Genomic DNA, 14454 nt, shown 5'->3' with positions numbered 1-14454 from the left:
ATACACACACACACAACAAATCGGCACTTTAAAATAAAACTCCTCTAGTTACGCTCACTTTGCGCTTTTTTTTTCATATTTTACAATCTGGCAATCTTGTTACGAAAATATTTTTTAAATCATTCTTGAAAAATTTCCCGTTCATGTAAGTACATTTGATTTCGCTACTCGCTTTATAGATTTTGTTTTATTCTGTGTTTTATTTTATTTTATTTTCTGTTTTTACGTGTTATTTTTACCTATTGTGTTCTATTTTATTAATTTTTGTAAAAAAAAATTTTTGAGTATTCCTCACAGTATTGTATTATTATATTTTGCTTTGGCTATATTGATACAATATCAGAAAGCACTCTTTTTTGCGGATATAATCGTGTGGGCTGATGAAACAATTATATCTTTTATTTTCCGTATTTTTAAAACAAATTTTATCCTTTNATATATATATATTATATATATATGAGAATAGCTAGAAAAATACATAATATATTTTTGATACACCAATTTTAGCAAAAATGGAGTGTTCTTTAATTTTTTAATAAAAAGCGCTCAAACATTCAAATTTTTTCATAAAAGAAATCAATGAAAAAATTTTATATTGTAACACTATGCAATTAAATGAAACAATGTTTCTGTTTTTAAAAAAATGTAATTTTAAATATACGTAACAAAATGAAGTCAATTGGTGAAAATTTGCTCATGTTCTAAGTTTAGCCGACCTGGAAAAAAATACACGCCTGCGTTAAAATGTATGAGAACTGCGCAAAAATTCCAAATTCGAGTATTGAGACATTTTTCTTGATCATAAATCTTTAGGTATATCATTTTAAAGCACCTTTTATGCAACAAAAAAAAATTTTTCCTAAGTTCCAGAGTGAACTTGCCTTTAGAATCATTAATTTTAATGTCTTTAATTGTTTATATGAGGTAGTACGCATTAAGTTTTATAAAATATCTGCTTTGAATTCTCTGTCCTTACTTCAAATAGCTGTGAAGAACTTTTCACCTCATGAGTTACTTCAATAGTTTGAAAGTAATAAAATGCTCGCAAATAAAAAACTGTATTGAAATTAAAAGAAGTCATAAAGAAGGAGCTTTCTAGAATATATTTTATATTTAAATATTTAGCTCATCTTTTTTTAACATCAGTATTTAACTTAATCTTATTTTAATATTTTGTTAAGTGGTTTAATGAACAAATTATTTGATTGTTGCAATCAAATTAAAATTGAATTTTAACTTTCAGGTATCTCTCTAATGTACGGCTTATTTTGGGATAGACACGCATGTTATTAAAATAAGTTCTTTCTATCTAAAAATAGTGTTTTCTCGGAATGCAAACAACACTGTCTTCTTCAATTTCATTAATGTTGTTAAAACTGAAATAGATAGTACTTATTATGCGTTTTTGTGACCCATGTATCTTCTTTTTTTTAGTGAAATATCAAAAAAACTGTTTTTGACACTGGTTTCTCACTTTTTTCCGGGATATTTTTCATGCAAACAATATAAGTCAATGACATATACACTGGTAGACAAAATTAAGAAATGGGAAGAATATTCGCACATTTCTACGACTCTATATTCTTCTATCACGCACATTTCTATGACGCTATTTCTGGACGATTATTGATATGGAGGGAGCCTGGAACCCGATACCATCCCAGCAACATTATCGAAAGGGCCCATTATGCTGGTGGAGGACTCATGGTTTGGGCAGGGATCATGCAAGATACCCGCACACCACTCCATGTGCTTGACAATGGTTCCGTGAATGCCCAGAGGTACAGGCAGGAGGTCCTAGAGTCCTATGTGCGTCTTTTCATGGGCGCTGTTGGCCCTAAGTTCATTTTTATGGACGACAATGCGCCACCACATAGTGCTCTCATGGTTGATTAGTATCTGGAAAGCGAGGATATTCAACGAATAGATTGGCCAACCAAATCCCCTGACCTGAATCCTATTGAACATGCCTGGGATGCTCTTGGGAGAGCTATTGTGATGCGCCAACCTCCCCCCAGAACCATTCTGGAGTTAAAAATTGCTCTGGTGGAAGAATGGGAGGGTCTTCCCCAAGTCCTGCTTAACTCCCTTATTAACAGCATGAATACTCGTTGTGCATGCGGTCTGTCTGTCAGGGGTGACCATACACCATACTAGAGGCAACACAAACTGTACAAGCCTCACTTTTATTGTCATCTTTTATCCTTAAGTTCAGACTACATTGGATTTATTGGCAATAGGTCTTGCCAGTGAATGACACTGTCATTTTTTTTGCATACTTTATTATCATGGAATAAGCTATATCCATACCAAATTTCATTTATTTATATTCAGTATTTTTTTAGATATTTGGGAAAATGTCTTCTATCTCTTAATTTTGTCGACCAGTATGTCTCTCAAATGCTATCAACTCGAACTGATCGCAAAGCACAACTGATTTGTCCTCACATGATGTTAACGAACTTTTTTATCTTTACCAACTTTATATAGTTTTTCACAAAATATTTCTTTCAAGCGCAAAGACAATGTCTTTTTTTTAATTTCATTAATAAAATTAAAACTAAAAATGATTAATTTTATCAGATTTTTAAGTGTTTTTGTATACCTCATGGGTAATTCCGCAAACCTTTCATAGCGCTTTTATAGAATATTTTATATTTTTCATGGAATATTATATTTTTCATGGATGATATCTTCTTCTATTTCAATAATGTAATTGAAACTGAAAAGAATTAAATTGCTCCCATTTTTGTTTTTATACCCATATATATCTTATTTTTAGTTTCAAATATCTGAAAATTAAATTTACTAGTTATTTTTGGTTAAAAGTTCCTTTCTTTTTTGATTTCAGGCGATTCTGCATACAGACATTGCGAACCGTTTGATGCATATACATGTCTCGTAAATAGTCTAATCCATGACAATAGTAAGAATCTTTTTAATACTTTGATTCTCAAGTTCATTTCAATTATATCAAAAACTGAAAGTGTGTTGATATTAATGCCATGACACAAGCTTATAGGATTTGGGATTTGTTCCGTGTAACATTTGAATATCTAAATGTAAAAATAACATACGGCCCTTTACACGTAGCAGGACGATTCAGTCCCGCCGTTTAGGTCCCTTTTCCGTTTTTGCCCTGTCATTTTGGTCCCGTTAAGGAACCTTTCCTTGTCATTTATGTTTTTCTCTTTTAGGTATTGAAATTTAAAAAAATTTACCTAGTATGAAAGCATTCCAATGTAATGGTAATGATCCTTATTTCTATTTTATTATTTTTTGGTGGCTAGCATTTATTTTCTTTTCATATACTTTCGTTTTTTTAAGATAGGTATTATTTAAAAAGGAGTTCTCAAATTGCACCACGTGGAGGCAGTTAGCACAGAAATCCCGCTTTATTTATTGATATGTTTTCTTAACTTTACAATACACTATTACATAACAATTAACATAATTGGAATTTTTTTTGTCGTATGCCAGTTTAGGCAGTGGGGGTGCGATTGTTTCTGTTTTTTTTCAGTGGTGCCATCTATGGCCAGGAATTCGACTTCTGCCACGCCATTCACGCAACCACAACCAGTTTATAGGGCGGGTCACATTCACACACAAAGGAGAAAGGACATAGAACACACAGAGAGAGAAAGAAACATCCATGCCTTGCCCGGTATTCGAACCCAGGATCTTTCTGATACAAGGACAGTTCAAGGACAAGCCTCCTACACAGGCCGATCGGCAACATAATTAGATAAATAATGGAATATAAAAAAAATAGTTCTCATTGAAACTTAAAAATTTTTTTCGCTAATTCATTAGAAAATTGTGGGCCATCAGTCGTAAATATTTTTAATAATTTCGACGTTAAATACCACTGTTAATAGTTTTTAAAAACTTATAACCATTTAAAATACCTGATTTTCTGCCACTGGAAATAATAAATAAATAATTTAACAAGCTAAGAAAATTATATTTACGGCCATTGAAACATAACAACTGTAATAGAAAAAAAAGTTAGAAATATGATAGAATGTCTATATCCAAATTGACGAATCGAATTAGTAACCGAACTGAATCAAAAGGTTACGTAATGGCATCGGAATCAAAACGTCGTTACCAAAACGACAGGGCCGAAATGACAGGGATGGCTGCTTAAGCTAATTTTTAAGAAACGACCAAACACCTTTTTAAATACTTCATATTATAATAAAAACAAGTCATTTATTTGATACTTGACGTTACTTGAAATAAACATTTTATACTTTTGATACTTGACGTAAAATCATTTTTAATACTTTAACATTTTTACATACATTTTTAATACTTAGTATAATACTTTATATTATACTAAAAACAAGTAATTTATTTGATACTTATTATTTCTCTATATTGCATAAAAACGCAATGGTATGAAACTGTATTACAATGCTGCCAGCGCATTCTTATTGGCTAAAAAATCACATATTTTCATCCAGTATTCCCGTATGAAGATACCGATTTCTTAGGTTGTCATCAGTATGGAATTATTTTTTGTTTCTTGACGTTTGCCACATCAAAATAAAATAAGTACGCAATAAAAAATGGAGGTGTACGCTAATGTACGCAATGGTAAGTGCGCAATAAAAATGGTAACAAGAATGGCGATGGAGGTACACAGATTCTATTCAGGACAAATTTAGATAGTATCTAACTGCTATTAGAGAATTCTGTGCACCTAAATCTGAGGATATTCAAGCTTAATGAAGAAGTGAGTTGTTTTTTTCCCTTTTCTTTCCGTGCTTACTCCATTAATTTTTTTTTATTCAAAATGCATTTTATTAGGTTTATTAATTTTGCTTATTTCGATTTTATAAAGTTTTAGCTTTGTCGAAATTTTCCAATGTATTATTGAAATATCATTATGTTTTGGCAGCCATTCTTGTTACCACGGTGCTCCGTACAAACAGGAATGGCGCCAAACATTAGTCGCCAATTTCTCCAAAGGACACCCTCAAGTATATTTTTACCGATAATTGTAATCATAAGGGCTGGTAAGAGAAGTGAGCAGAGGTGGAGATACAAGTCTGGAACAAAAATAAAAATACATGTTTTACAGAGGTCCCCAACCCTATGCCCGCGGGCACCATGGCGCCCGTTGATCGGTGTAAGTGCGCCCGCTGCTTGTGCCAACGATAAAAATTTCAGTTTTCCATTNTATGTTGTTGGTAATAGAAAGGTAAAAATTATTGAGAAATTGTTCTTCAAATGCTTGGCGTGTTCTGCTTCAATGTTTAGCATGTTCTGGTTAGTTTTTTCAAGTTTTTCAGCTGTTCCTTAGGGAAATTTTGATTTTTATTTGCTGCTAAGAAAATGGCGTCCGTCATGGCCGAAGATTTTGATGGAACTAAATGAAAACGCGATAAATTAATGTCTGATATTTACAGGCTCCCGATAGAGGGCGTTCTCGAGCGTTGCGATCGCGAATTGCATAAACACGCAATGGTATGAAACTGTATTACAATGTTGCCAGTGCATTCCTATTGGTTAAAAAATCACATATTTTCATCCAGTATTCCCGCATGAATATACAGATTTCTTAGGTTGTAATCAGTATAAAAATGATAAATGACTAAATGATAAATGACCTGTAAAACATTTATATTTACAGGTAAATATATTTATCTGTTGTATATATGTATTTACTTGTAAGATAAATGTTCCTTTTTTTTATTACTTACTTACTTTATTTTGATGTGGCATATCGTCGCTTTGAAACTAAACCATAGTAACTCAAAATCGAGAAATGAGATATTTGGGTCATTTTGTGTAAAAAAAATTACCCTTTTAGAGAAACAAGGTCTTATCTTCATAGTTCCATGAAATTAATTTAGAGAGCAGATAAACCGTTATAGCATTGGCGCTATTTGCCATCTTGGTTTTAGGGAATAGTGTAATAGTGTGCCAGTTGCAAGTTTTTCAGGAGAGCGATTTTTTTCCTACACTGTTGTATGTCAAAATTGGAAATGAAATATGCAATGTTCGGGAGGATATTTTGAAGAACATCGTTGTATTTTAAAATAACTCTCCACTTTTAATAAAAGTTTTAGAGAAAAGTGTTGCAACTCAAAGTACCTTAACTTATTTCGAAATTACCACAAAATTAGAAATGCTGCAAGAATCAGGCCTGATTCATTGAAAAATGTAACGAAACAGGTTTTTTTAATGTAAACTATTTTACAGTAGTAGCCATAGCTTCGCGTCAACCTGCGGTGGAAGTTCCTGAAAAGTTTGAAATCGCTCTCCTGAGAAACTTGCTTTTTTGAGTTACCACGGTTTAGTTTCAAAGCGGCGATATGTCAAGAATCAAAAAGTGATTGTAATCATAAGGGCTGGTAAGAGAAGTGAGCAGGGGTGAAGATACAAGTCTAGAACAAAAACAAAAATACATGTTTTAACATATTAATTTAATATTTTAATTACAGTGTCCAAATTTCATCAAGCGTGCCAAGAACCTTGCATTCAATACAAATACAAAACCCAAGCTACTTACATAGGATTTGGGCAAAAAGACAAAACGTGAGAAATTTTATTTACAATTCAGAATATCATGTTTAATAGAATTTTTGTTGGTAAATATTGTTATTTATTTACAGAATATTTTGCTTTGTAGAATTTTTATTAGTAGTTTTTGTAAGTTAAATCTGTAATTTACAATACAGAATATGTGTTGCAGAGTTTTTGCAAATAAATGTAGTATTTATTTAACATGTTTAAACAAATTGGCAGCAAATATGGATGGTGATTTCTACTCTAGTAATTGCTGCAAATCTTGACCATAGCAATAGACAAGTCAAATGGAACCAAAACAGGCTGACAAACGAACGATATCTTTCTAAATATAGCAACCATGTCTCTGTTCTTGCAAAGTATCTAAAAAATCACTTCAAATTCGCCAAAATAAATTAATAGTAATATATCTTGAGACGTAGAAGAGTTGAGCTCATGCATTGCATTATTTATTTATTTGACTGAAAATAAAATTAACTTTTTGGCTTTATCACCTCACATAATAAGCTGTAGTAAGTAGCCGTCATCTTTATAACCGGTAGTAGTGCGGGCAAAAGCTCGATTTTTTTTTAATGCCATTCAATACAACCAAACATTGTGCTTTTGCCTTTTAAGGTAAAGTTTCAAAATCTTTTAAATTTGAATTAGTTCTGAGGATATGATTGATACCACTTACGTGATTCGTTATTTTAGATTACAATTAGCTCATTAACAAAACAACAGCGAAGTGGAATTTTGAACTCAATTGGTGGTTGATATCAGTTACATGATTTGTTGTTTTAGATAACAGTTGGCTCTATATCAAAAATGACAGTAAAGTTGAACTACTTCAAAGGTTATGATTGATGCCACTTACGTGATTCGTTAATTTAACTTACAATTAGATCAATAACAAAACGACAGTGAAATAGAAATTTGAACTGAATTGGTGGTTGACATTAATTACATGATCCGTTCCCATGTTATCCAAAACAACGTTGTTTTGGATAACAATTATATCTATATCAAAACCGACAGTAAAGTTGAATTAGTTCTGAGATTATGATTGATACCCTTATTTATTCCGTAATTACCCCTTGGAAAAATGGGTGTTGTTTTGGGTTTGATGGCGTGCACACCTTATTTGGGTGTCATCACACTTTTCAACTATGTTCAAGAGTAATAGCAAACAGGGCGCATGCGTCGTCATTGCATGCGTTGCTATGGAGACCACTACTGTTTCATAATTTTTTTAGAATTCGTTTTTTATAATATTACAATTGTTTCAATAACAAAAGAAAATCATAAAATCATAGAATTGAGTAACGAAATAATGATTGTTATCACTTTGAGCAAATTATTTTCATTCTATTAAAGTTAACTCTACTTATTGATCATAATATTCTGGTTTGAATAAGTTAAGAGTACGAATCCATTGATTCCAATAAAATTCATTGATTTGAATCCAATGATCCAATATTACACAGATGCGGAAAAGATTCTAAGGCCATTAAGAGCCATGGGTCTATTTCGGCAATGATTAAAATCGATATTTCTAATCGCTTGTTTCAAATGAACAATTTCTCATCAAATGATTCAAATCAAATGCTTCGAAGCGATTAATACAAATAATATTCGTTTTTCAAACAAATTAAATTAAGAAAGGTTTATTTCCGAAATAATAGATTCCAAACTAAACAGAAAGCGTACGACATTTACCCGATATGCTATTCCATGCTTAACCTTCTGCTAATTAGATCCATAAAAAATTTAAAATTATAAATTAAAAATCTATTTTTCTATCAAAATTATTTTCTACGTGTGTTTTTGTACATTATTCATTAGTTTTCAACCATCATGTTTTCAATTTCTCTTTTATTTCTTGTTTTCTTCTAAACTCTTTATATAAATTATAAAGCTACTTAATAAAGTTATATGGATACATGCTTTTTCAGCCGAGTGGAAATAATTTATGACTCAAGGAGTTTTACATACCATCAATACGAGCGTACCTCAACTTCTTGCAATTTCCTAAGTAAGTAAAATATATTTTAAATAATCATTAACAACAATCATTATAAACCATCAACAGCAAAATAAAAAACTACACATAAGAGAGATTTCGTAAATTTACGTTAGCCTCCGTACTCTCCCGTACGTAAGATTTCGAGTAATTGCGCATGCGTCAGTTCTGGTGAAATGCGCATGCGCCGGTTAAAAAAATATCAAACTTACGTACAAGAAAATAAGAGAATTTTCGAAAATCCTTAAGTTTAAAACGCTAATGTAGTGAAATTTTATTTTAACTTTGACCACAAAATCAAAACAAACAAATACAATGAACGTAAACGATCTCCTCGAAGCGTTTGGCAGACGCAAAATGTTTTGCACTTTGTAAAACTGTGGTTTTGTGAGCAGAAAATTTGGTAGATTATTGATTTTGATGAATTCAGAGATAAAGAATGCAGCATATTATTTACATTTGCAGCCGAAGATTCAAAAACTTAGTTTTTGTTTTTAATATCAGTCTAAATAATGGAGTGCAGATTATTTCTTTCACTTCTTTTGTAAATATAACACTTATACATAAATTCAAAGTTTAATTTCGGTGTTATACTTTTTTGATATAAATAAACACGCTCCTATTCTGATAACTGCAATTCTGTATTACAAATATTAGTTAGATTTTTTGTTCTAAGGAAAATTCATAACAAGGTTAAAATACTTATCAAATTTATTCTAATAATAATAACTAGTGGGCTGCGCCCCCTGATCGCTAATGCTCGCCAACCCCCGAAAATTGCTACGCAATCTTATATGGTTTGCTTCGCAAACCTAACTCGCTTCGCTCGCTTCTAACTTAGGTACATTGCAAATGCACAGAATTCTAGGAATTCAAAACAACCATTCAAATCCATATAACAAATTAATTTTAAAAAAAAAACAATTACATCTTTTTAGTAAATACAAAGTCATTCAAATAAAGACTCATTGACTGAGACTCATTTTTCAATGAATAACTAATAACCATAATAAAACAAATGAATTCGTGATATAAATCAAAAATCGTCAAATAAATTCGTGAAAAAAAAGCACTTTCGACAAAATACTAAAATAGAGATCTATAGACAAAGACTACTCACTTCTGTCTAGCTTAATAGTATGAGATTGCCGTAGCTGAATTGTTATTTCCGTTTCCGTTTTTAAAAGCGCTATATGTTGAGCCATCTCAGCTAGATTTGACATGTGATATTTTTAGCTGCAATCATTGGTCGATTTTCTAGCGTTGCCATTCGGGGAACTGTAATGAGGCTTTTTTTTGTCGCCGTGTAAGAGAAATATATATATAGATAATTCAAACGCTAAGTATTGGACACTTTTGTACCAAAATAAAGTTTCCTACTTTAAGCAATTTAACGGGGGGGGGGGAGAATAGACCATGTCTTAACTTCAAAATGAAATCAACAAATTCTGTATTTATAACCGAATGCAAAAATATTATTGAAATTAAACTTTTTCTCACAAAGGTTTTTAATTAAGATAAATGTAATTTATCATTTTAAAATTACGAAAATTTATCTAGTTTCTTACAAAACTATTGACAATTTGTTAAAAAAAAAAAATTTAAATTTATTGAATCAACCAATTGTTGTAATATCACACAATTCATTTTAAAATTTCTCATATACGTTTCTTCTAAATTGCATTCCATGTTATTAGTTCAAAGGTAAATGTTATTAGTTTAACAGAAAGCAACATTTAGCAGCTATAAACAGCGTGCTTGTAGCTTAGTATTTGTAACGTTAATCAAGCCAACAAGACGTAAATATACGTAGCATCTAAAATAAACACGAGTATGTGCAGTTGCTTTAAATATTACGTATGGAAGCGTACGGTAGCTAACGTAATAGTGCGAAATCTCCCTAGTATCATGAGAAATAATACAAAACAACAATACATAATAGTGACATACCATAATAAATAATACTAAGGAATTTTTCCAATACTGAAGAACCAAATTTGAAATAAAAACAACAGAAGTACAATATTTATAAAATGCACTGCACAGTAGTAGGGGAGAACTATGTACCTTAGGATGATGAGTATGCCATTGATTTCCGACAAACAAAACTAATCTGACATAGTTGTTCTCTTAGCCGCCAAGAGTTGGTGAAGCGTAGCTGGTAACTTTAAAGTGAGACTTCAGGGAGCTAGAAAATAAGAGGAAAAAATTTCATCGAAAAGTAAATTATTATAATTACATTTACTTTTTTTCTATTTTTTCCACATTGATTAGTGTTACAAATTAAGATAATGTATTGAACTTTTAATTGTGATCTAATTAATGGTATGGTTAGTTAATCTGAATAACTAACCGCAAACACTTTTTAGAACCATTTTTTCTCAATGAGTTGTACCTTAGGACGAATCCAATACATTTTTAAAACGCGAGCAAACACTTTCCTTTTAAGAATAGATGAAAAAATAAATAAAAAATTTAAATTTCATTACATGGGACATCGCTATGAACTAATCTGGTAGATAAAAGAAGCCTTTCTTTAGTTTCTTCCATTATGTTTTGCATTTTATATTCGTTAAATAAGATTTATTGGTTATATTTTGTTTATTTTGCTTTTAATACCAAAGTACGACACCCTGCATTCCAAGTTACAACACCATGTTGTACCTTGGATTACTTTGCAAGAGTGTAAAAAAATAATTTATTACCCCCTTATAAAATAACATATTTTCAATTTTAAAGTGTTTAGAGTTTCTTTAAATGGTAAGCAATAAGATATTACTTACATTTCTACTATAATACCATTTCTACCTAAGTAAAAATAATGAGAAAAATTTCAAACTGTCCCAAGGTACAAACGCTTTTCCTTATAGAAACACCCAGATTAGACCATCGCAGCACTTTGAGTATACCCTGAGCATATGCAAAATTTTCATCAAGAGACATGTTGTTTTTTAAAAATTAAGTAAATAAATAAAAACACATGAAAATATACTTTCAGAGTTCCAAAAAAAAAATCAGCAGGATCAACTAAACGTTTCCAATAAGAAAAAGTAGAGGGCTCTAGTATTACAAGAGCACGAAGAAACTTAGGAAAATGCGTTGCTGTGCAGGATGCAAATGTGTGATGTTATAAATTTTTAATCGAAACATTATTTATGTTAGTACAACATTTTACTGATAGACAATGCTGCAATATAAGCCCGCTCTCGCCAGTATCAGAAAAATGCTTTATTAGCCATTGACAGGATGTAGTATGTTTATTTTAAGGCATTATATCTAGTAAATCTTCTCTTTTTTTAAATAAGTTGTAGAAAATATTGTAAAAAATATGTTTATTTAGTCACAGTTTGGATTACCTATCCCGACAAATTATAATTATCATACCATAATCTAATATTAGATTATAAATTATTTTCTATTACATAATTCCTCTTTTATTTTATTCTACTAGGTCAACTTGGTGGATCTCTTGGTTTTTACTTGGGAGCAAGCATTGTGACTGTAATAGAAATAGTAATTTTTACTCTATCTTGGATATGGTATAAGGTCTCTCCGTTTAAAAACAGTAAAATACAACCCTCTTCAAATAAAAAATCCAATGGCCTACAGCAGCAGAAGAACAGCAAACATTTATCTTTAAGTATTGTACAAAGGAGAGTTGAAAACTTTTGTTGATATATCTGAAACATTTGTTTATTTGAATAAAATAATAATAAGGACTATGTCTGGAAAAATGTTGATTAAAAAGCTTGAATTTTATTTACCTCAAATACTGTGAAATAGCCTGATTTTTGTACAAGTCGATTTGTTTCGTCAATGAAAAAATGAGTAAGTAGGAACTTTTATCTAAATCCTATTTTTTAAATCATTCTTAAAGGCTGAAAATTATTACTAAGCATGAAAATAGAGCTGAAAGTATTTCCAACGTCATTCCTTTGAGCATCTCTGGTAATATGTTCTTCAATGTACAAAGCATAACAAAAATAAATGGACAATCCTAAATAACTTTTGCTTTAATGATCGGATCTTCACGTTCTGAGACTCAATTTTAAGGGTTCAGGGGGTCACCTCAAATATGCTAATTAACTAGTGCAGGCGATATTTTAAGTTTAAATCAGTCACAAAAGCGTTCTTTCTCTGAACTTTTCTTCGACACATTTGAATTTCCAACCCCCAAAATATGAGAAATATGACCCTCATAGTTTGGTCAGGAGAGCGATCCAAAGTTTGGACCCCTTAATTTCAATTTTACTTTTTGTGTATTTCACTAAGAGTCGAGAACTTTTTAAGCGAATTGAATATTTCATGCACATAATTATAGAATTCGCTTTTCCAAAAATAATTCCATGTAAAAATGAATTTTAGTAAATTTTAGTATTTTTTTTATTATTTTATTTAATAAAAGCGGAAAAAATATTGAATTATAAGGTATACAATTTTTTACATCAATTTAAAGTTTTTAATTTTATATGGCAAAATCCGAAGTTTGAACGAAATCGGTTGAATAATTCTTGAGAAAATGAATTTCATATATACGACTTTTTTTAAATTCGATTTCTCAGAAACTATTCGACTGATTTCGCTCAAATTTTGTATTTTGCCATGTTAATTTACATACTTTAAAATGATGCAAAAAGCTGCATTACCTGTCTATTCAATTTTTTTCGACTATTAATTAATAAATATTTACTAAAATTTGATTATTGCATTGAATTATCTTTAAATAAGCGAATTTTATAATTGTATGCATAAATTTTTCATTTCTCTTAAGAAATTCTTGAGATAAGGAGAAATACTCAAAAAGTAAAATTAACTTTGGATCGCTCGCAACTACGGGAACCGAATTTCCCAGATTGCGACTACCCCTTATATTTTGGGGTTCACAATTACCTGAATCCGCTGAAGAAAAGATCTGTTTAATCAGAGAAAGTACGCTTTTTTGCCTGATTTCGTAACTTAAAATATCGCCTGCACTAATTAATTATCATATTTGAGGACACCCTCTCGAACCATTAAGATAGATACCATAAGATTGATCAAATTTTTATACAAATACTTGATGTTGTCTACTCCGTGTGAAGATTTCACTATAGTTAGGTGGGTGTGATAATTTCAAATCTGTAACTAGTTTTGCTCCTAAAGTTAAATTTTTTTAAAATTACATCAGGATTAAAATTGCATAGGAACCCACGCTCAGAAGCATCACTGTACGCAGCTACAGGCGCTTCCCTATTATGAGATGTTTAGAAGCACGCACAAAAAAAAACTTCATAATAACGAGGCTCCTCTAGTGGTGCACGATGCTATTTCCAGGCATGGATTCCAATGCAATTTAACCCTGATGCTATGCCCTAACTCCACTAAAGATTTTGTGCAACATTTTATGCGATCCTCTGCTTTATATAATATTTCTAAATCAACAATAGTAAAAAGATCCTAGATCCATTTAAAAAATCTCATGCAACATAAAACAAAAAGAAAATTGTTCCCCAGTGTTATTCTACGTATTTTTTAACAATTACTCATGGATATATATAAATTCAATATTTTAATTTTTCTTCATTCTTTACAATTTTCGCTAACTTGGAATTACTGCACTGTTATATTGTTAAACTGTTTTTCATTTCACCAAAAAGACCGATTACATTATAGTATTTCAAATCATGGAGTTTTTCACGAACCTGCAATATGTTTGATATACTATCCTGTTCTATAATCTATTATATATAACTAGTGGGCTGAGCCCCCTGCTCGCTAACGCTCGCCAACCCCCGAAAATTGCTACGCAATCTTATATGGTTCGCTTCGCAAACCAAGCTCGCTTCGCTCGCTACTAACTTAGGTACATTGCAAATGCACAAAATTCTAAGAATTCAAAACAATCATTCAAATCCATATAAAAACTTTTTTTT

The 14454-nt window shown here is 31.0% G+C and overlaps 1 protein-coding gene across 1 annotated transcript in view; it reads left to right on the top strand.

The window, feature by feature from the left end:
• Positions 1-14454, top strand: part of LOC107442552 (acid-sensing ion channel 5-like) — a gene marked incomplete in the record, with an annotated part of 58460 nt that overhangs the window by 2588 nt on the left and 41418 nt on the right. Inside the window, 4 exon segments of the mRNA XM_071186718.1 lie at positions 2852-2926; positions 6456-6549; positions 8475-8554; positions 11994-12298.

Source organism: Parasteatoda tepidariorum, chromosome 10 (assembly GCF_043381705.1).
Source record: "Parasteatoda tepidariorum isolate YZ-2023 chromosome 10, CAS_Ptep_4.0, whole genome shotgun sequence".
Classification (NCBI taxonomy): Eukaryota; Metazoa; Arthropoda; class Arachnida; order Araneae; family Theridiidae; genus Parasteatoda; species Parasteatoda tepidariorum.
This window is presented reverse-complemented; position numbering and strand designations above follow the sequence as displayed.